Here is a 21,873-nt window from a genome sequence, read left to right on the forward strand (position 1 = left end):
TTAATGTGCCTCATTGCATGAACGTGCAACTCTTCACAAGCAGGCAAAAGACACTGTATTGACCTTTAGTCCTACAGATTGCAATTGTATCATAGGAAAATTAAAGTCCTAAACACATGATGTAGGAAGCTGGTCTGGTTTGTGGTGGGTACCTAAGGTACTTACACCTTCTACCAGGTCCAGGTATCCCCTATTAATGTAGTGTAGGCAGTGTCTAGAAGCCAGACTCTCTAGAGGTATCTGTGGATGAGCAGCCAGGGCTTATCTAGGAGACATGCAAAGCTCATGCAATACCAATGTAGCCACAAAGCACTTACACATATGGAAGTAAACTCAGTGTTACAAAAATAAAGGATCTTTTAGTGACAATTACCAAACCATGCTAGAAAGGCAATCCTCCAATAGGAGGTAGGTAAAACACTAGATAGGCACACTAGTAATCAGAAATAGGCAGAAAAAAAGATAGAAAAATGTGCAATTGGCGAACAGGCAATAGTGACCCTAGGGGGAGCCCAAACCATACACAAAAAAAAAAAAAAAAGGAAGGCAAATGCAGGCCCTCCCCTCCTAGGTAAATGGGATGTGTACAGGGGAGCTGGAGGAACTAGGAATCCCCAAAGGTAAGTACCACAGTGCCCCCCAGCGACTAGGAAGAAAGGAGTAAGTTACTGGACCCAAAACAGCTAAAAGGAAGAAAATGCAACACCCAGACAAGACTGGAAGAAACCAGCGGTGGTTTCCTGAAGAGGAAGACCTGTGGAAGAAGGGGACCAAGTCCAGAAGTCACAGAAGAGTCCGGTGGTGACAGGAGCCACTGCTCACCAGTCTGTGGATGCAGGAGTTTGCCGACAGCAGGATGAAGACTGTTTTTAATGCAGCCCTGGAGCCAGAGAAGAGTTCCTGGAGGATGTAGTCTACATACCACACAGGATGGATGTTTGCAGTAGTCAGTGGTGTGGAAAAGGCACAGAGAAACCTTGGCACAGGCAAAAGTTGTGGTGAGGTAAAATTGGAACTGCCGGGGGCCAGCAAGGTCCATGAGGACTCAACCTATGGGGGGGGGGGGGGGGGGAGCTTCACAGAGCCTGACGATCCTTTGGAGGAGATTCCAACAAGCCTTGGTAGCTGGAAGAGACACAGTGCACAGGGGTACTGTCCTGCGTGAGAAGGCAAGAGCTTACCTCCACCAAAGTTGGATAGCTGGTACAGAGGGGGGGGGGGGGGGGGGGGGGGGGGGGGGGGGGAGCTTCACAGAGCCTGACGATCCTTTGGAGGAGATTCCAACAAGCCTTGGTAGCTGGAAGAGACACAGTGCACAGGGGTACTGTCCTGCGTGAGAAGGCAAGAGCTTACCTCCACCAAAGTTGGATAGCTGGTACAGAGGACCAAGAGGACTACTCCGGACCACCAACTATGATACAGGTGCCAGGCAGCTCAGGATGAGAGGAGATCCACGCAGATAGTCGTCGTTGCAGTTGGTGCCTGCAGATGTAGGGGAGTGACTCATTCACTCAAAGGGAGATTCTTTCTTCCTTCTCGTGCAGACAGAACACTTGCCACCCTCAAAGAATCCACAGCTGGGGAAATGTTGCATAAACAGGAAGGAGCCGTGGAAACAATGTTGCAAGCAGAGTCTTCATTGTGGATGCAGATTATCTGTTCCTGGAGGATCCAGTCGCGGCTCCAGTGGTTAGAAGTTGAAGCAAAAGAGTCCTGCTGGAATCTTGCAAGCTGAATCCGAGGACCCACCCCAGAGGAAGACCCTAAATAGCCCTGAAAGGGGGATTGGTCACCTTGCCAGGTGACCACCTATAAGGAGGGGGCTCTGACGTCAAATGCCTGACAGGGCAACCCGGATGCTCCTGTCCACCTTGGATTCAAGATAGCAGAACATAGGGACCCTCTGGAGGAACTCTGGGCACTAGCCCTAAGGTGGTGATGGACAGGGGAGTGGTGCCTCCCTTTTCCATTGTCCAGTTTCACATCAGAGCAGGTGATGGGGGTGTAGACTGGTTTATGCATGGAGGGGACCAAATGTGCCCTTCAAAGCATACCAGTAGCTTGTGGAGGCTACCCCTCCCAAGCCATGTAACACCTATTTTTAAAGGGAAAGGTAGTTACCCTTCTCTCCCAAAGGAAATCCTTTGTTCTGCCTTCCTGGGCATGAGCTGATCAAGCAGGAGGGCAGAAACCTGTCCGAGGGGTGGCAGCAGCTTGGGCTGCTTGGAAAGCCCCAGATGGCTGGTAGGAGCAATGCTGGGGGTCCTCTAAGGAGCCCCTAGAGAGCATGGAATCATACTTGCAGTACTGGCAACAGTATTGGGGTATGGCTGTGACATGTTTGATGCCAAACATGCCTAAGTTCGGAGTTACAATTATGGTGACCTATTAGGTGGTGACCTATGTCCAGTTTACGTGTAAAATGGCCTCTGCAATCACGAAGTCCATGAAAATGGAGCTGGAGTTCATGGGGGCACCTCTGCTCATACAGGGGTGCACACACACACACACACACTTGCACCCTGCCCTCTGGGAAAGGAGGGCCTACCATAGGGGTTACTTACAGTGACCTGGTGCAGTGAAAAAGGTGCATGCACCCTTTCACGCAGGCTGCAATGGCAGGCCCGCAGATACACTTTGCATGAGCCCCGCATGGGTAGCATAATACATGCTGCATGCAGCCCATGGGGATCCCCCTGGTACTCCAATGCCCTGGGTACCAAATACTAGGGATTTACATGGGGGCACCAGTATGCCAAATGTGGAGTGTATGTGGTTCAATTAACTAAGTTGAAAGGGAGAGAGCATAATCACTGGGCTTCTGGTTAGCAGGATCCCAGTGAATACAGTCAAACACACTGACAACAGGCAGAAGAAAACAAGTTACTTACCTGTAACTACAGTTATCCAGTATTGGTATCTTTCATAAATTCACATGCTTAAATCATCCCCGTCGAAGTGGGAGTCCCACGGTACATAAAATAGCAATAAATAATATTTTTTTTTTGCCATAGGCTATAATGGAGTCAGAGCTTGCTCATATAGCCTATCCATGTCCTTTTGTGAAAGGACCCAAACCTGCCTGCTGTCCAATCAGGCACCATCACCCTCTAGAACCTTCTCCAGAGAAGCTCCCTTCCTCAGATTTTCCAGCACGAGACTGAAAAATTAAAACCTGAGAGGAATGCGAGCATCAAAGGGGAGGCGGGTGGGTCGCATGTGAATTTATGAAAGATACCAATACTGGATAACTGTAGTTACAGGTAAGTAACTTGTTTTCTTATCCAGTATTGGATCTTTCATAAATTCACATGCTTGAATCTGAATAGACAGCAGTATGGTTGATAAACATTGTATCCAGCGTGGGTGGAGGGTGCGAGCATGAAGACCCTCTATCTCAATTATAGTTAATAATAATCATAATAATAATAACATTTATAGAAAACTCATATATTTCTGAGCGTGAGTTACGAAGGAATACAGATACATACACTTTAGATGTTTCACCAGGAAGCACAATAGAATGAAAATGTCACTTACCCAGTGTACATCTGTTCGTGGCATCAGTCGCAGTAGATTCGCATGTTCTGCAATAGCTCGCCATCTGGTGTTGGGCCGGAGTGTTACAAGTTGTTTTTCTTCGAAGAAGTCTTTCGAGTCACGGGACCGAGTGACTCCTCCTTTTGTCTCCATTGCGCATGGGCGTCGACTCCATCTTCGATTGTTTTTCCCCACAGAGGGTGAGGTAGGAGTTGAATTGTAGTAATAGTGCCCATGCAATGGAGTGACTAAGTATGCACCTATTTAAGGTTGAGATGATACATATATAAATAATTGAAGGTAACTTCCAAACTGCTACAGGCTCCCGAGGAGGCGGGTGGGCACATGCGAATCTACTGCGACTGATGCCACGAACAGATGTACACTGGGTAAGTGACATTTTCAGTTCGATGGCATCTGTCGCTGTAGATACGCATGTTCTGCAATAGACTAGTAAGCAGTTATTTCCCCAAAAGCGGTGGATCAGCCTGTAGGAGTGGAAGTAGTCTGAAATAATGTCCTTAATACAGCTTGACCTACTGTGGCTTGTTGTGCGGATAACACGTCTACACAGTAGTGCTTGGTGAATGTGTGAGGCGTAGACCATGTGGCTGCCTTACATATTTCTTGCATTGGGATGTTTCCTAGAAAGGCCATGGTAGCACCTTTCTTTCTGGTTGAGTGTGCCCTTGGTGTAATGGGCAGCTGTCGTTTAGCTTTAAGGTAGCAGATTTGGATGCATTTAACTATCCATCTGGCTATACCTTGTTTTGAAATTGGGTTTCCTGCGTGAGGTTTTTGAAATGCAATAAAGAGTTGTTTAGTCTTTCTGATGTTTTTTGTTCTGTCAATGTAATACATTAATGCTCTTTTGACATCTAATGTATGTAGTGCCCTTTCAGCTACGGTATCTGGCTGTGGAAAGAACACTGGAAGTTCCACTGTTTGATTTAGATGGAACGGTGAAATAACCTTTGGCAAAAATTTAGGATTGGTCCTTAGGACGACTTTATTTTTGTGTAGTTGTATAAAAGGTTCCTGTATAGTAAACGCCTGAATCTCGCTTACTCTTCTCAGGGAAGTAATGGCGATGAGAAATGCCACCTTCCAGGTTAGGAACTGTATGTCGCAGGAGTGCATGGGTTCAAAAGGTGGACCCATAAGTCTAGTTAGGACAACATTTAGGTTCCATGAAGGAACAGGTGGTGTTCTTGGTGGTATAATTCTCCTAAGGCCCTCCATGAATGCTTTAATGACTGGTATTTTATATAGGGAAGTTGAATAGGTAGTTTGCAGGTATGCAGATATTGCTGCAAGGTGTATTTTAATGGAAGAGAAAGCCAGGTTAGATTTTTGTAAGTGAAGCAAGTAACCCACTACATGTTCTGGAGTTGTGTGTAATGGTTGTATTTGATTAATATGGCAGTAGCAAACAAACCTCTTCCATTTACTTGCATAGCAGTGCCTGGTGGATGGCCTTCTTGCTTGTTTTATGACTTCCATACATTCTTGGGTAAGTTGTAAGTGCCCGAATTCTAGGATTTCAGGAGCCAGATTGCTAGATTCAGCGATGCTGGATCTGGGTGTCTGATCTTTTGGTTGTGCTGTGTCAACAGATCTGGCCTGTTGGGCAATTTGATGCAGGGTACCACTGATAGGTCTAGCAGCGTTGTGTACCAGGGTTGCCTTGCCCAAGTTGGTGCTATCAATATGAGTTTGAGTTTGCTTTGACTGAGTTTGTTTACCAGGTAAGGAAGGAGAGGGAGAGGAGGAAAAGCGTAAGCAAATATCCCTGACCAGTTCATCCATAGGGCATTGCCTTGGGATTGTTTGTGTGGGTACCTGGATGCGAAGTTTTGGCATTTTGCGTTCTCCCTTGTCGCAAACAAGTCTATCTGAGGTGTTCCCCAGAGTTTGAAATAAGTGTTCAGAATTTGGGGGTGAATTTCCCATTCGTGGACCTGTTGGTGATCTCGAGAGAGATTGTCTGCGAGTTGATTTTGTATCCCTGGTATAAACTGTGCAATTAGGCGAATTTGGTTGTGAATTGCCCAATGCCAAATTTTTTGTGCTAGCAGGCTTAACTGCGTGGAGTGCGTCCCTCCCTGCTTGTTTAGATAATACATTGTTGTCATGTTGTCTGTTTTGACGAGAATGTATTTGTGAACTATTATTGGTTGGAAAGCTTTTAGTGCTTGAAAAACTGCTAGCAGTTCTAGGTGATTGATATGCAGTTTTGTTTGATGTACGTTCCATTGTCCTTGTATGCTGTGTTGATTGAGGTGTGCTCCCCACCCTGTCATGGAAGCATCTGTTGTTATTACGTATTGTGGCACTGGGTCTTGGAAAGGCCGCCCCTTGTTTAAATTTATGTTGTTCCACCATAGAAGCGAGAGGTAAGTTTGGCGGTCTATTAACACCAGATCTAGAAGGTGACCCTGTGCTTGAGACCACTGTGATGCTAGGCATTGTTGTAAGGGCCTCATGTGCAGTCTTGCGTTTGGGACAATGGCTATGCATGATGACATCATGCCTAGGAGTTGTAATACCATCTTTGCCTGTATCTTTTGTGTTGGATACATGCGTTGTATGATGGTGTTGAAATTTTGAATTCTTTGTGGAGTTGGAGTGGCTACTCCCTTTGATGTGTCTATTATGGCTCCCAGGTATTGTTGTACCTTGCGTGGCAGAATTTTGGATTTTGTGAAATTGACGGTGAACCCGAGTTTGAAGAGGGTTTGTATGATCTGATTTGTGTGATTTGAGCACTGTATGAACGAATGGGCCTTGATTAGCCAGTCGTCCAAATATGGGAACACATGTATTTGCTGCCTTCTTATGTGTGCAGCGACTACCGCTAGACATTTGGTAAAGACTCTTGGTGCGGTTGTTAATCCGAAAGGCAGTACCTTGAATTGGTAATGTATTCCTTTGAATACGAACCTTAGGTATTTCCTGTGAGATGGGTGTATTGGTATATGGAAATAAGCATCATTGAGGTCTAAAGTTGCCATGTAGTCGTGTAGTTTTAGCAATGGCAATACTTCTTGTAGTGTGACCATGTGGAAGTGGTCTGATTTGATGAAAGTGTTCACTACTCTGAGGTCTAGGATTGGTCTCAGCGTTTTGTCCTTCTTTGGTATCAGAAAGTACAGTGAGTAAACTCCTGTGTTTATTTGTGTGTTTGGCACTAATTCGATTGCATTCTTTTGCAATAGTGCCTGCACTTCTATCTCCAGGAGATTGGAATGGTGTGTTGTTAAATTTTGTGCTTTTGGTGGTATGTTTGGAGGGAATTGTAGAAATTCTATGCAATAACCATGTTGGATAATTGCTAGAACCCAAGTGTCTGTAGTGATTTCCTCCCATGCTTTGTAATAATGACCTATTCTTCCCCCCACTGGTGTTGTGTGGAGGGGGTGAGTGACATGTGAGTCATTGTTTAGTAGTAGGGGTTTTGGGGGTTTGAAATCTCCCTCTATTTCTAGGGAATTGCCCTCCTCTATATTGTCCCCGAAAACCTCCTCTATACTGTCCCTGGTAAGTGGACGGTGTTGCTTGTGAGGTGCTGGCTTGTGTGCTTTGACCCCGAAACCCCCCTCGAAAGGGCGTTTTACGGAATGTGCTGTAATTCCCTCTGCTCTGCGGGGAGTAGAGTGCGCCCATGGCTTTGGCAGTGTCCGTATCTTTTTTGAGTTTCTCAATCGCTGTGTCCACTTCTGGACCGAACAGTTCTTTTTCATTAAAAGGCATATTGAGAACTGCTTGTTGAATCTCTGGTTTAAATCCAGACGTTCGGAGCCATGCATGCCGTCTGATAGTTACAGATGTATTAATTGTCCGTGCAGCTGTATCTGCAGCGTCCATGGAGGAACGTATCTGGTTGTTGGAGATGGTCTGTCCCTCCTCAACCACTTGTTTCGCCCTATTTTGGAAGTCCTTGGGCAGATGTTCAATGAGATGTTGCATCTCGTCCCAGTGGGCTCTGTCATAGCGCGCAAGTAGTGCCTGGGAGTTCGCGATGCGCCACTGGTTTGCAGCTTGTGCTGCGACTCTTTTACCAGCTGCATCGAACTTGCGGCTTTCTTTATCTGGGGGTGGTGCATCTCCAGATGTGTGAGAGTTGGCCCTTTTCCTAGCTGCTCCTACAACAACAGAGTCTGGTGGCAGCTGTGTAGTGATGAAAACCGGGTCCGTAGGAGGCGGCTTATACTTCTTTTCCACCCGTGGTGTGATTGCCCTACTTTTGACCGGCTCCTTAAATATGTCTTTTGCGTGCCGGAGCATACCAGGGAGCATAGGCAGGCTTTGGTAGGAGCTGTGGGTGGAGGAGAGTGTGTTGAACAAGAAATCATCCTCGACCTGTTCTGAGTGGAGGCTTACGTTATGAAATTGTGCTGCTCTAGCCACCACCTGAGAGTACGCGGTGCTGTCTTCTGGTGGAGATGGCTTTGTAGGGTAGGCCTCCGGGCTGTTATCTGACACTGGGGCGTCGTATAGGTCCCATGCGTCCTGATCTTGGTCACCCTGGCTCCTGGTGGTGTGAGCTGGGGAGTGAGATGGAGTTTGTGCTGGTGAAGCGTTAATCACGGGCGGAGGAGAGGGTGGTGGTGTAATTCTTTTAACCACTTTTGGTTGTGGTGCTTGTTCCGTCTGGAACTCCAACCTTCTCTTTCTCCTAATGGGGGGAAGGGTGCTTATTTTTCCTGTCCCCTGCTGAATGAAGATACGCTTTTGCGTATGGTCCACATCAGTTGCTTGTAGCTCTTCCTCAAACCTATGCTTTTGCATTTGGGAGGTTAGCGAGTGCTCTTCTGTATAAGAGCCTGAAGCTGGGTCGCTTGCAGTTTGTTTCGGCGTCGAAACTTTGTCTGCGTGTTTTTTCGGCTCCGAGGTGACTTTTTTCCTTTTCGGGGCCGAAACCTCTCGGCGTCGATCTGTTTCGGTGCCGCTGTCTCGGCGTCGAGCCGTGTCCACACCGGTATCTCGGTGTCGAGGCTTGTCTCCAGCACTTTCTCGGTCCCGAGAAGGCTGCGTGCCGGTGTCTCGACCGGAGTCGGACGATCTCGGCACTGTTTTGGCCTTTTTCGGTGCCGACGGTCGGTCACCGAATTTATGGGTCGAGCCATGGCCTGGTGGCAGTGGCGTCCCCTGGGCCTTGTAAATGTTTCTCTGTGTGTTTTTCGACGTCTTACTCACGGTTTGTGTATCGTCGAATCCTTCGGAGTCTGAGTCTTGGATCGAGAAGGTACCTTCCTCCTCCTGTTCCTCGAACTCCCGTCGGGCTGTCGGTGCGGACGCCATTTGAAGTCTTCTGGCTCGACGGTCTCGGAGTGTTTTTCGGGACCGGAACGCACGACAGGCCTCGCAGGTGTCTTCGCTGTGCTCAGGTGACAGGCACAGGTTGCAGACCAAGTGTTGGTCTGTGTAGGGGTATTTATTGTGGCATTTGGGGCAGAAACGGAACGGGGTCCGTTCCATCGGCGTTCCTCAGCACGCGGTCGGGCCGACCAGGCCCCGACGGAGGATCGAAAAACTACCCCGAAGGGCACCGGAGCTCTTCGATCTTCGATGCGGTGTTGAATCTAAGTACGCCGATCCCGAACGCAACAATACCGACGAAAATCTTCCGAAATTAACTATTTTGTCCGTTCCGAAACTCGGAGCGACAGGAACACGTCCGAACCCGATGGCGGAAAAAAAACAATCGAAGATGGAGTCGACGCCCATGCGCAATGGAGACAAAAGGAGGAGTCACTCGGTCCCGTGACTCGAAAGACTTCTTCGAAGAAAAACAACTTGTAACACTCCGGCCCAACACCAGATGGCGAGCTATTGCAGAACATGCGTATCTACAGCGACAGATGCCATCGAACACATGGTTATCTGCATCTTAAACCATATGACAATAACTAAGGAAAGGTCTCACCTTAATGAAAGAGATGGCGTAGCACAGCTTGTCCTACTAGAGAGTCTGTTCTTTGTGATGACTCCAAACAATAGTGCTGCGTAAAGGAGTGTGTGGTTTTCCATGTTGCAGCCTGGCAAATTTTTTCCAAGGGCAATACCTTGGAACAAAGCAGCCGATGTGGAGACAGCTCTTGTAGAGTGCGCTCTCGGGCGTCTAATCAATGGTTTTCCTGCCTTGGTCTGACAAAATTGGATTGTGGAAGAAATCCATCGGGCTATAGTGGCCTTGGTTACTCCTGTTCCCTGACGTCCCAGAGAATAAGATACTAGGAGTTGGTCTGATTTCCTGATGTTCTTGGTACTTTGCAGGTAAAATTTTAGGCATCGTTTAATGTCCAAAGAATGGAGAGTTCTCTCTATCGTAGTAGGGTTCGGAAAAAAGGTTCGTAGAATAACTGGTTCATTGAGGTGGAACGAAGAAGGAACTTTGGGAATATATCTGGGATTGGTTCGGAGCATAACGAAATCCTCAGAAAAAACTAGAAAGGGTTCTTTAGTAGTGAACGCTTGTATATCACTGACTTCTGGTAGAGGTGAGAGCCAGCAATGTTGACACTTTCCAGGTGATGTACTTGAGTTCAGCTCTATGGATGGGTTCAAAAGGGGCTTTCATGAGCTGGGAGAGAACAATATTAAGGTGCCACTCTGGCGGAGGTAAGCGAACTGGAGGAAAGGTGCGGAACAGCCCTTTCATAAACTGTTTGATGACTCTGGTTGAACCAATAGACGGCATGTTAGCTGATCGTCTGTAAGAGGCTATAGCTGCTAGGTGAATCTTGACTGATGCATAGGAAAGACCAGCTTTGGAAAGGGAGAGCAGGTAAGGAAGAATTTGCTCAGGATTGATTTGAAATGGGTGAAAATTGTTCTGAGAACACCAAACACAGAACCTCTTCCATTTTAATTTGTATGTCTTATTCGTGCTCTCCGCACGCGCTTTAGATAATATGAGCCTACATTCTTGGTCGATGTTCATATCTTGGAACTCTCCGAACTCAGGAGCCAAGCATGCAAGTGCAGTGAAGTTGGGTCGGGATGTAAGATGAGACCCTGATTCTTCGATAGAAGATTGTGGTTGCAAGGGAGACGGACTGGATTGGCTATTGACCGGAGGAGGAGCTCCGTGTACCAGTACTGCCTCGGCCACTTGGGGGCTATGAGAATGATCTTGCAGCTTTCGGTCTTCATTTTCCTGAGGATTCTGGGAATCAGTGGAATGGGGGGAAAAGCGTATGGAAAGATCCCGGACCATCTTATCAAAAAAGCATTACCCCACGACCCTGGGAGTGGGTATCGACTGGCATAAAACTGGCATTTGGCGTTCAGGTTGGTGGCGAACAGGTCTAGGATCGGCCGACCCCATCGTTGAAAAATGCTCTCGAGTATGGTCTGGTTGAGTTCCCACTCGTGACAGTTGTCGTCTGTCCTGCTGAGAGAGTCCGCTAGAGCATTGTTGACCCCCGCCAGGTGCTCTGCCCTGAGGCGGACGTTGTTCCGTGTGAGCCAGTTCCAGAGAGACTGAGCTTCCCTTGAGGGGGAGAGGGATCTTGTTCCTCCCTGCTTGTTGATGTAGAACATGCTTGTTGTGTTGTCTGTTCTGACTAACACTGATGATCCTGCGATGCGTGGCAGAAAAGCTGAGCGTAAGATGAATCGCCTTCAGTTCTAACAGATTTATGTGCATCTCTTTTTGGAGCTTGGACCATCTGCCTTGAATGCGCATGTCCTGTAAGTGGCCTCCCCATCCTTCCAGGGAGGCGTCCGTGGTGATAACGAAATCTGCTATTGGTGCCAGAAAGGTTAGACCGTGGGAGAGGTGGTTGATGTGGGACCACCATTCTAACGTCTGCCGAATCCTTGGTGTGATAGTTATTAAATCGTCGAAGGATCCTTGTGACTGGGTCCATTGGAGTTGTAGTTCTTCTTGTAGAGGTCTCATCTTGAGTCTTGCCAGCGGTACTAGGACTATGGCTGAGGAAATCATGCCCAGAAGCGATTTGAATAGTCGTACTGAAACGAAATTTCTTGCGGAGATTGTGACAGCCAATTGGGTCAGCTTCTGCTGCCTTGCTAGGGTAAGATATGCCTTGTTTTGGATAGTGTCCAATTCTGCTCCCAGGAAAACTCTCCTGCGTGCGGGGAACACGACTGACTTTTGTAGGTTCACTGTTAGACCCAAACTGTTGAATAGTCTTAGGCAGGCATCGGTGGCCTTTGAGGCTAGTAGAGATGACGGAGCTTTTATGAGCCAGTCGTCCAGGTAAGGGAACACCTGGAAACCCTTGCTTCTGACGGAGGCTGCGACTGGGGCAAGGCATTTCGTGAAGATTCTCGGAGCTGATCTGAGGCCAAATGGCAGGACTCTGAATTGATAATGGGCACCGGCTACTGTAAAACGGAGATATTTACGATGTTTTTGGTGTATTGGAACGTGGAAGTAGGCGTCCTGGAGATCTAAGGTTGTCATAAAATCTCCAGGATTCAAGAGGTGCAAGATATCTGACAATGTGATCATCCTGAAGGATTGTTTCCGAAGGAACTTGTTGAGCTTCCCGAGGTCTAATATAGGACGCCACTCTCCAGACTTCTTCCTTATGAGGAAAAAACGGGAGTAGAATCCGAGACCTCGTTGCTGCAGAGGAACTACCTCTATAGCCCCTTTGGCCAGAAGGCTGAAGACTTCCGCTTGAAGCAGACGAAGGTGGAGAGATCTGCCTGATGTTGGTGGGTGAAGCGGGGGCTTTTCTGTGAACTCCAGGGTATGACCTCTTGTCACTATATCTAGCACCCACTTGTCCGATGTTATCTTCTTCCACTCTTGGATGAAGTTGGAAATGTTTGCTCCTATTTGTTGATGTTGCGGGCATTGAGGGAGCATAGCCGGTGCCTGTGGAAAATCATTGCTTTCTGGGTTGATCTCTGGATTGTGAACCCTGTCTTCGTTTCCCTCCCTGTCTGGTATAGGAGGCAGTCGATGATTGCCTGTACTGCTGATGGTATGAAGGCCTGTACTGGGATTGCTGGTACTGTCTATGAAAGGAACCTCGAAATGAGGTGAAACCTCTCCCTCTAGCCCCTCGAAAGGGCTGCTTCCTGTACTGTAGGGTACCCAGGGACTTGGCCGTGTCTGTGTCCGTCTTAATGGTTTGAAGTGCGTCATCCACATGTTTGCCAAACAAAGATTCCCCATCGTAAGGCATGTCTAGAATTCGGGACTGCACTTCTGGTCTGAAGGATGTGGCCTTGAGCCAACCTTGTCGTCGTAAGACAGCGGCGCCCGCTAGTTGGCGGAAACCAGTAGAGGCTATGTCCAGTGCGCAGTCAATAATCTCTTCCGACGCACGCTCACCTTCCTGTAGGATCTTTCGTGCCTCTTCTTGCTCATTTTCTGGGATGAGGTCCAGGAAAGGTTGCATGTCGGACCACATTTGACGATCATATCGGCCTAAAATTGCTAATGAATTCGCTGCCCTGACAGTGATTGCAGACATTGAGGAGAATCTGTTGCCTATATTATCCAGTCTGCGACCTTCTTTGTCTGGAGGAGTGGAGATAGGCGTTGATGGATTTTTGGAGCGCCTTTGAGCAGCCTGTGAGATGACCGAATCAGGCTTTGGATGGCCAGTAAGGCATGCCGGAGAATCTTGGGTCGCCTTATATTTTTTATCTAGTTTTTGTGGAACTGGAGGAACAGTAGCCGGATTCCGCATAATCTTTGTGCCCTCGCTCCAAATGTAATCAATAATCGGAATGGACCGTATCGACTTCCGTGATTGCTCTTTGAAATCATGCAGGAAACATTCCGATTGGGAGACCGATGTTGGTAGGTGGAAACGTACTGCGGCTCTGTCCATAAGATTATGGAAACCACCCATGTCCTCGGGCGGAGAATCAGAGGGGCGAGGAGGTGGTGGAGAAGGAGTGGGGGCCAAATAATCATCCCATTCCTCTGTAGGATGTTGTGGAGTAGAAATTTCTCCTTCTTGTTCTTCTTCCCCTGAAGTGGAACCTTCATCTCTGGGGGGTGCAGCTAACACCGAGTGTGATGTTGATCTTGGAGTAGCTGGAGGAGGAGGAGCATTACCTGGCGTCACCGTAGGGACCGGCGCCGGTGGTTGACCTTCCGCTGGAAACCTTCTCCTATAATCCTGAAGCATGGATTGTAAATCCTGGATTAAGGAGGAAGGCATTTCTACGGTGTCTGTGTTGAGGCTCCCGTGTTTCATAGTATTGGTCCTGATGAGTAGTATGGTTGATACTGTTCATACTCATTCTCTTCATCGTCGTCTTGATATTTGACATGGAGCTGCGATGGGCTATGTGCATCTCCAAAAGGGCCTTCGTCCGATTCCTCCCAGTCAAGAAGATGACTGGGTAGTAAAGCCGACACCTTGTTTGGAGATGTGTCGGTTGGATAAACGTCCTGTGCAGGTAGACTTCTGATGCTGACCATGGCTCGGAGAGCTGGAGACCTGGAAGAGGTAGGAATGGCCTCAACGTGTCCACTAGGCATCACTGCTGTCGATGGCGTGAAAGTTGATGCAGCCGTGGATGGTGCAGATTTTTCCGTCGACGGTGGTCTCGTCGACGGTGGAGTCACCGACGAGGGTTTAGTCGACGATGATGATCTCGCCGACGATAATGTTGTCGACGGTAGTTTCTTTGACCCCGTTGATGGCGATAGCGCCGATGAGAATGACGTCGCTGAGGTTATAGTCGACGGGGCAGTCGTCGACGGTGCCGATGGAGTCTGGAGAGAAGAGATCGGACCCCTTACCGTCGATGTTAGGGTCGTCGACGCTGACGACGGTCTCGTCGACGATGAAGTGGAGACGGAAAATGTAGATACCGTCGTCGTCGTCACGGTCGTCAACGGTGTTGTCGTCGTTGTTCTAATTCTCAGTCATTTTTCCAGAAGTGGGAGGCTCTGAAGAAGGAGATAGATGGTAAGACTCCTTCTTTTGAAGAGGAGAGGAAGGCTCAGAGGAGACTGAAGTCTGTAAGCCCTTCCCATGATGAGATTTCTGCCTCTTTCTGGATTTCTCTATGTGGCCTAGGTCCTCAGATCTGGACCTTTTATGTGGCCTCTCTGACCCACTCTCCTCACCTGAAGTACAGGATTTGGCCTGTAACCATTTCAGGAGTCTGCCCTCCCGGTCTCTGAGGGTCTTTGTGGAGAAGGTGCAACATATTTTGCAGTCCTTAACCTGATGTTGTGGGTAGAGACAGTACAGACATTCTTTATGTGGGTCATCCACATGGAGCCTTTTCTTCCCACAGGTCTTGCAAGGGCGGAAAAGGCCTTTTCTAGAAGAATCTGACATATTTGAAGCTTTCTTGAGAGAAAAATCTCTGAAGTAGAAGAAAAAACTGAGCAGAGCTCAGGGAGACTCCCTTCACACGACGTGCGGTAGAAAATCTGAGGAAGGGAGCTTCTCTGGAGAAGGTTCTAGAGGGTGATGGTGCCTGATTGGACAGCAGGCAGGTTTGGGTCCTTTCACAAAAGGACATGGATAGGCTATATGAGCAAGCTCTGACTCCATTATAGCCTATGGCAAAAAAAAATGTTTTTATTATTTATTGCTATTTTATGTACCGTGGGACTCCCACTTCGACGACTGGGATTATTCAAGCATGTGAATTTATGAAAGATCCAATACTGGATAAAATTAAGGTAACCATGTGAAGAAAGAAGGTACTTTCCTACAGATGAACAGTCTGTTTGGAGCATGAACCTTAACTTTGATGTCTTCAGCACAGGAGAACAAGAGAACTGTAGCTGGATAGGCAGAAACAATAGAAAGCAGACATTTCTTGCTCTTTCAAGAAGCAGCCAGCTTTCATATTCACCTTGCTTTGTACTAGCACATGATTCAGTTCCTTTTGAGAAGGGCTAATAGATACTCACCATAAATCTTATCTGTTGCAAGCTGTCACCGGGGAGGGGGTGGTAGCTTGATTGGGACTTCAATGAAAATACTTATTATGTATATCTAGTATGTCAACAGCATATCTAGTGCATGTATTAATAAATCCATCACTGGATTCAGTGAGGTTTGGTAATACAAGAGAAGACACCCATTTGGTTATCAGCTTTGGAGTCTACGCAGTAACGTTTGGTCACAATATAATCCAATCTCCATACAGGTACTTTGAAGAAAAAAAAAATTCAATGATTGCACCATTCTTTAGTAAATCTTAAATGACTCCTTTACCTTTTGCTGGCTAAGCATTTGGCTTACATATCATCCACAACACTCTGATAACATAGCATTAGATATTATATAGTTTGACTCAAAATGGTTTAGACAGACATGCCATTTGTAATGGAACCATAAATTATAGGATTTCCTGAGACACCACTATTACGGGTGTTAAGATGTTCTATATCACATCACTCAAATGTTGAAAGTACTACACTAGCTCCCTATCCAGGCCCTATCATCTTTGAGACCAGCTGCATTACGTACAAAACTATCTGAAATTATACCCTGACATACCTGACAAAGAGGCTATCAACCTCCGGTGCACTACACCACATCAGGAAACAGGTCATTGCAAGACCAATTTGGAGATAAAAAGGGGCAAAAAAAGAAAATTAAACATAAGGTAGGTCCTTCCCCATCTATACATCAAGGACATGAAACAATATCCCTATGGACATCAGAATGGCCCAAACCTTCCAGTATTTCAGGAAGAAACCTAAATGCTCCTTTCGAAAGAGCAATACCCACTCCCCAAAAATCAGATGGTAATATCTGTTGTCTGTCATTAGTTATGAAATTTATTATTACCTAGCCTCACGCCCTTGCTCAGCACTTTGTTGCTTTCCAAGCAAGGGTTGCACTTTAAAATACCCCCTACAAACACCAGGAGTACCTAAACAACTTTTCTGCTGGAGAGGTTCGATTAAAAATAATACTGGTAAGTAAATATTTTATTCACATAAAACGTTTGGGGGGGTGGGGGGTGGGGGGGGGGGTGGGGGGGAAGGGCGCAACTACTAAAAAACTGTTTTCCAAGACATATGCTATGTGGCTTTGTGCAAAAGCTCACAATGGGGATCAATTACATTTAGCTCCTAAGGAGGAGGGGAGGTGCTGTTGGTGACACTAACCTTCTAAATAAGAGGAACAGTATAAAATAAAAAAAATTAAAAAATCTAAGAAGGACTGTGTGCAACAATCCCTTCAATGATACCCTGAGAAATGAACAGTCAAACAGACTGCGCCTAGTTGTAAATATGGGAATATTACCTCTTCCTAGTAAAAAAGAAAAAAAAAAATCTTTGGAATTCCTTTGCTGACAACACATGTACGATCACTTTAATTTGAAAGCACAGGAAGATATGGTACATTTGTTTTGTTCTCCTTTAAATAGCTGGATAGCAAGGATACAGGAGTCATGGATAGTAGGCTGAGGTGGTATATATAGCCTTGCAACATGCAAAACTAACAGTAACTGAAATGCCTTGTTTGGTGTGATGTGAAGATCCATGTATTTTGCCACTCCCTTCTCCATTCTGAAACAATAAGTCATAATGCCTCAGCATGATCGAGGTAGTTGGAATTACAGGGAGTGTAAAGAAGCATACGAAATGTTCCTGATTCATTCATCAAAAAAAGCAATGTCTATTACTTCCAATTCTTGCAATCTGATTACATTTTTGGAGCATGCAAAATTTGAAGAAATCCCGATTCGTGAAGGACACTGGTTTAATAGTGACTCATTCAATATCACGGCATCCACTCGAACTTTGTCAGTGCATTGTAGGTGTATGGCTTTTATTAACTAGTTTCCTGGAATAAGAGGCTTCCATATTTATTGAATTTTCTGCAACAGTTTCTGATCCGGTCTCCCTTATTTGTTCAAAACATACCTGGTGGTGATATTGCCCACTTTAATCAGTACCTGTTTCATCTTCATAAATTGTAGAAAAGCCAAGGTGCCCTCCCCAACCGGTACACTGTTTCACTGGAAATATACTGGTGAACAGAACACCCCTTAAGAGATTGATCTGAAGGCATGACGATGGAATATACATTAGTCTGTCTTCCTAGTTGCCTTTCAATTGCCTCCACTGTTCAAAGCCTTTCCAACGAGGTTTCTGTAGGGAGCTGTTCTCTATACAGTGCTGTAGGAAGTTGGCTCTGTATGCACTATTTCAAAGTAAGGAATAGTATGCACAGAGTCCAAGGGTTCCCCTTAGAGGTAAGATAGTGGCAAAAAGAGATAATACTAATGCTCTATTTTGTGGTAGTATGGTCGAGCAGTAGGCTTATCCAAGGAGTAGTGTTAAGCATTTGTTGTACACACACAGGCAATAAATGAGGAACACACACTCAGACAATCCCAGGCCAATAGGTTTTTGTATAGAAAAATATATTTTCTTAATTTATTTTAAGAACCACAGGTTCAAATTTTATATGTAATACTTCAAATGAAAGGTATTGCAGGTAGGTACTTTAGGAACTTTGAATAATCCAAATAGCATACACAGTTTTCAAATAAATCACATATAGCTCTTTTAAAACTAGACACTTAGTGCAATTTTCAACAGTTCCTGGGGGGGAGTAAGAGTTAGTTAGTTTTTGCAGGTAAGTAAACCACCTACGGAGTTCAAGTTTGGGTCCAAGGTAGCCCACCGTTGGGGGTTCAGAGCAACCCCAAAGTTAACACACCAGCAGCTCAGGGCCGGTCAGGTGCAGAGGTCAAAGTGGTGCCCAAAACCCATAGGCTTCAATGGAGAAGGGGATGCCCTGGTTCCGGTCTGCCAGCAGGTAAGTACCCGCGTCTTCGGAGGGCAGACCAGGGGGGTTTTGTAGGGCACCGGGGGGGGGGACACACACAAGTTAGCACAGAAAGTACACCCTCAGCAGCACGGGGGCGGCCGGGTGCAGTGTGCAAACACACGTCGGGTTTCCAATGTAAATCAATGGGAGACCAAGGTGTCTCTTCAGCGATGCAGGCAGGCAAGGGGGGGCTCCTCGGGGTAGCCACCACCTGGGCAAGGGAGAGGGCCTCCTGGGGGTCACTCCTGCACTGGAGTTCCGATCTTTCAGGTCCTGGGGGCTGCGGGTGCAGAGTCTTTACCAGGCGTCGGGATCTGGGAGTCAGGCAGTCGCGGTCAGGGGGAGCCTCGGGATTCCCTCTGCAGGCGTCGCTGTGGGGGCTCAGGGGGGACAACTCTGGCTACTCATGGTCTCGCAGTCGCCTGGGAGTCCTCCCTGAAGTGTTGTTTCTCCACAAGTCGAGCAGGGGGCGTCGGGTGCAGAGTAGCAAGTCTCACGCTTCCAGCGGGAAACGCAGTTGTTTTAAAGTTGCCCCTTTGAAACAAAGTTGCAGTCTTGGGTGAACAGGGCCGCTGTCCTCGGGAGTTTCTTGGTCCTTCTAGAGCAGGGCAGTCCTCTGAGGATTCAGAGGTCGCTGGTCCCTGGGGAGAGCGTCACTGGAGCAGTGTCTTTAGAAGGGGGGGAGACAGGCCGGTAGAGCTGGGGCCAAAACAGTTGGTGTCTCCGTCTTCTCTGCAGGGTTTTTCAGCTTAGCATTCCTCTTCTTCTTAGGTTGCAGGAATCTGAGTTCCTAGGTTCTGGGGAGCCCTTAAATACTAAATTTAAGGGCGTGTTTAGGCCTGGGGGATTAGTAGCCAATGGCTACTAGCCCTGAGGGTAGGTACACCCTCTTTGTGCCTCCTCCCTGAGGGGAGGGGGGCACATCGCTAATCCTATTGGGGGAATCCTCCAGCTGCAAGATGGAGGATTTCTAAAAGTAAGAGTCACCTCAGCTCAGGACACTTTAGGGGCTGTCCTGACTGGCCAGTGACGACTCCTTGTTTTTCTCATTATCTCTCCTGGACTTGCCGCCAAAAGTGGGGGCTGTGTCCAGGGGGCGGGCATCTCCACTAGCTGGAGTCCCCTGGGGCATTGTAACACGAAGCCTGAGCCTTTGAAGCTCACTGCTAGGTGTTACAGTTCCTGCAGGGGGGAGGTGTGAAGCACCTCCACCCAGAGCAGGCTTTTGTTTCTGTCCTCAGAGAGCACAAAGGCCCTCACCACATGGGGTCAGAAACTCGTCTCTCAGCAGCAGGCTGGCACAGACCAGTCAGTCCTGCACCGAACAATTGGGTAAAATACAGGGGGCATCTCTAAGATGCCCTCTGTGTGCATTTTTTAATAAATCCAACACTGGCATCAGTGTGGGTTTATTGTTCAGAGAAGTTTGATACTAAACTTCCCAGTATTCAGTGTAGCCATTATGGAGCTGTGGAGTTCGTTTTTGACAGACTCCCAGACCATATACTCTTATGGCTACCCTGCACTTACAATGTCTAAGGTTTTGCTTAGACACTGTAGGGGCATAGTGCTCATGCACCTATGCCCTCACCTGTGGTATAGTGCACCCTGCCTTAGGGCTGTAAGGCCTGCTAGAGGGGTGACTTACCTATGCCACAGGCAGTGTGAGGTTGGCATGGCACCCTGAGGGGAGTGTCATGTTGACTTAGTCATTTTCTCCCCACCAGCACACACAAGCTGGCAAGCAGTGTGTCTGTGCTGAGTGAGGGGTCCCTAGGGTGGCATAAGACATGCAGCCCTTAGAGACCTTCCCTGGCATCAGGGCCCTTGGTACCAGGGGTACCAGTTACAAGGGACTTACCTGGGTGCCAGGGTTGTGCCAATTGTGGAGACAATGGTACATTTTAGGTGAAAGAACACTGGTGCTGGGGCCTGGTTAGCAGGGTCCCAGCACACTTCTCAGTCAAGTCAGCGTCAGTATCAGGCAAAAAGTGGGGGGTAACTGCAACAGGAAGCCATTTCTTTACAAGTGCACTAAAATAAAGCACACTGTAGGGGGTCCAGTGGATCCCCAAAGTTTTTCAGAGGTACAAATAGACAGATCTAATGTTCAATTTGTGGTAGTGTGGGCGAGCAGTTAGGGGGGGTTTGTCACAAGGCAGCACCCAAAACTTACACTGTCAACGGCACAGGGGTGGCCAGGTGCCGAGTGGCAACACAGCGTTGGGAGTCCAATGTTATCCAAAGTAGATCAGTTCAAAAACTGTCTGCAGGTTCTGGCAGAAGGCTAGGCGAGGGCAACCTACAGCTACCTAGGTAAGTAAAGATGCCAGGGTCGGAGGGGCATCGACGGTCGAGCTACCCAAGGCCCAGGGGCTCCAGGTGCAGGGGTGTCTTAGCATCAGAAAGAGCTTACCGGGCAGGTCGCGATCAGAGAGACACTTCGGATTTATGCTGCTGGCGTCGCTGTGAGGTCCAGCAGGGATCAGCTCACGGTGGATCCTTGTTCAGATGCACTGGACAACCTTCACCGGACTGGTGGGTCACCTGGACCTAGTCATGGGTGTCGAGTGCAGAGGTGGTTCCAGAGACCGTTTTGCAGTTTCTCTGGCAGGCAAATTCTTTGAAATTTGTTTCTTTTGGACAGGCCCACTGTCCACAGGGGTTCTTGGTCTCTATCGAAGGCAGGCAGGCCTCCCAAGGAATTGGAGGTTGCTAGGCTGCGGGACAAGTCTTTTGAGAGCAGGTTCATCAAGGGCTGTAGACAGGATAGTCAGTTGGTGTCTTGAATGAACTCTGATGGTGTCACTGTGGTGTCTGGATCTTCTTAGGGCAAAAGGAATCAGTTCTAAGGTTCAGGGGTGCCACGAAAATACTGAATTTAGGGGCATTATAGGGAGTGCCATTTGGCAGATAATGGGCTACTCGCCTTTAAGGTGACTACACCATTATTATGACCACTTCATTTAGGAAATGGGCACAGCCCTAACACTACTAGCCTAATTCCTTTCAAACAAGATGGAGGCATTTAAAAAGGAGTGTGCACTTCAGCTCGTTCATCCTAGGGGTGGGATTGGCTGGAGGCAGGCACTCCTAATTTAACTAATTTTCGTTCCAGTCCTGCTGCCAAAGGTGGGGTCAGCCTCCTCTACCATTTCGAAAGGCCTGGGTCGCATTTCAAAGATGGCAAAGCCTTTGTCCATTCTGCCTGGGAGATGTCACACCTCTGCCCAGAGCAGGCCTTTGTTCTGAACCCCAGACCTTTGTTCTGAACTCTAAGGTGGCTGCACTGGTTTTGACCAGCCAGTGAACATGCTATGAGTTGGTAGGTTTTAAGGGGGCACCTCTAAGGTGCCCTCCTAGTGCATGTATTAATAAATCTATCACTGGATTCAGTGAGGTTTAGTAATTGTAGGAAGTTGGCTCTGTATGTGCTATTTCAAAGTAAGGAATAGCATGCACAGAGTCCAAGGGTTCCCCTTAGAGGTAAGATAGTGGCAAAAAGAGATAATACTAATGCTCTATTTTGTGGTAGTGTGGTCGAGCAGTAGGCTTATCCAAGGAGTAGTGT

The 21,873-nt window shown here is 47.5% G+C and overlaps 1 protein-coding gene across 5 annotated transcripts in view; it reads right to left on the minus strand.

Annotated features, from left to right (window-relative positions):
• Positions 1–21,873, minus strand: part of KANSL1 (KAT8 regulatory NSL complex subunit 1) — an 817,615-nt gene that overhangs the window by 224,578 nt on the left and 571,164 nt on the right. The window lies entirely within an intron of this gene.

Source organism: Pleurodeles waltl, chromosome 6 (genome assembly GCF_031143425.1).
Source record: "Pleurodeles waltl isolate 20211129_DDA chromosome 6, aPleWal1.hap1.20221129, whole genome shotgun sequence".
NCBI classification, from domain to species: Eukaryota; Metazoa; Chordata; class Amphibia; order Caudata; family Salamandridae; genus Pleurodeles; species Pleurodeles waltl.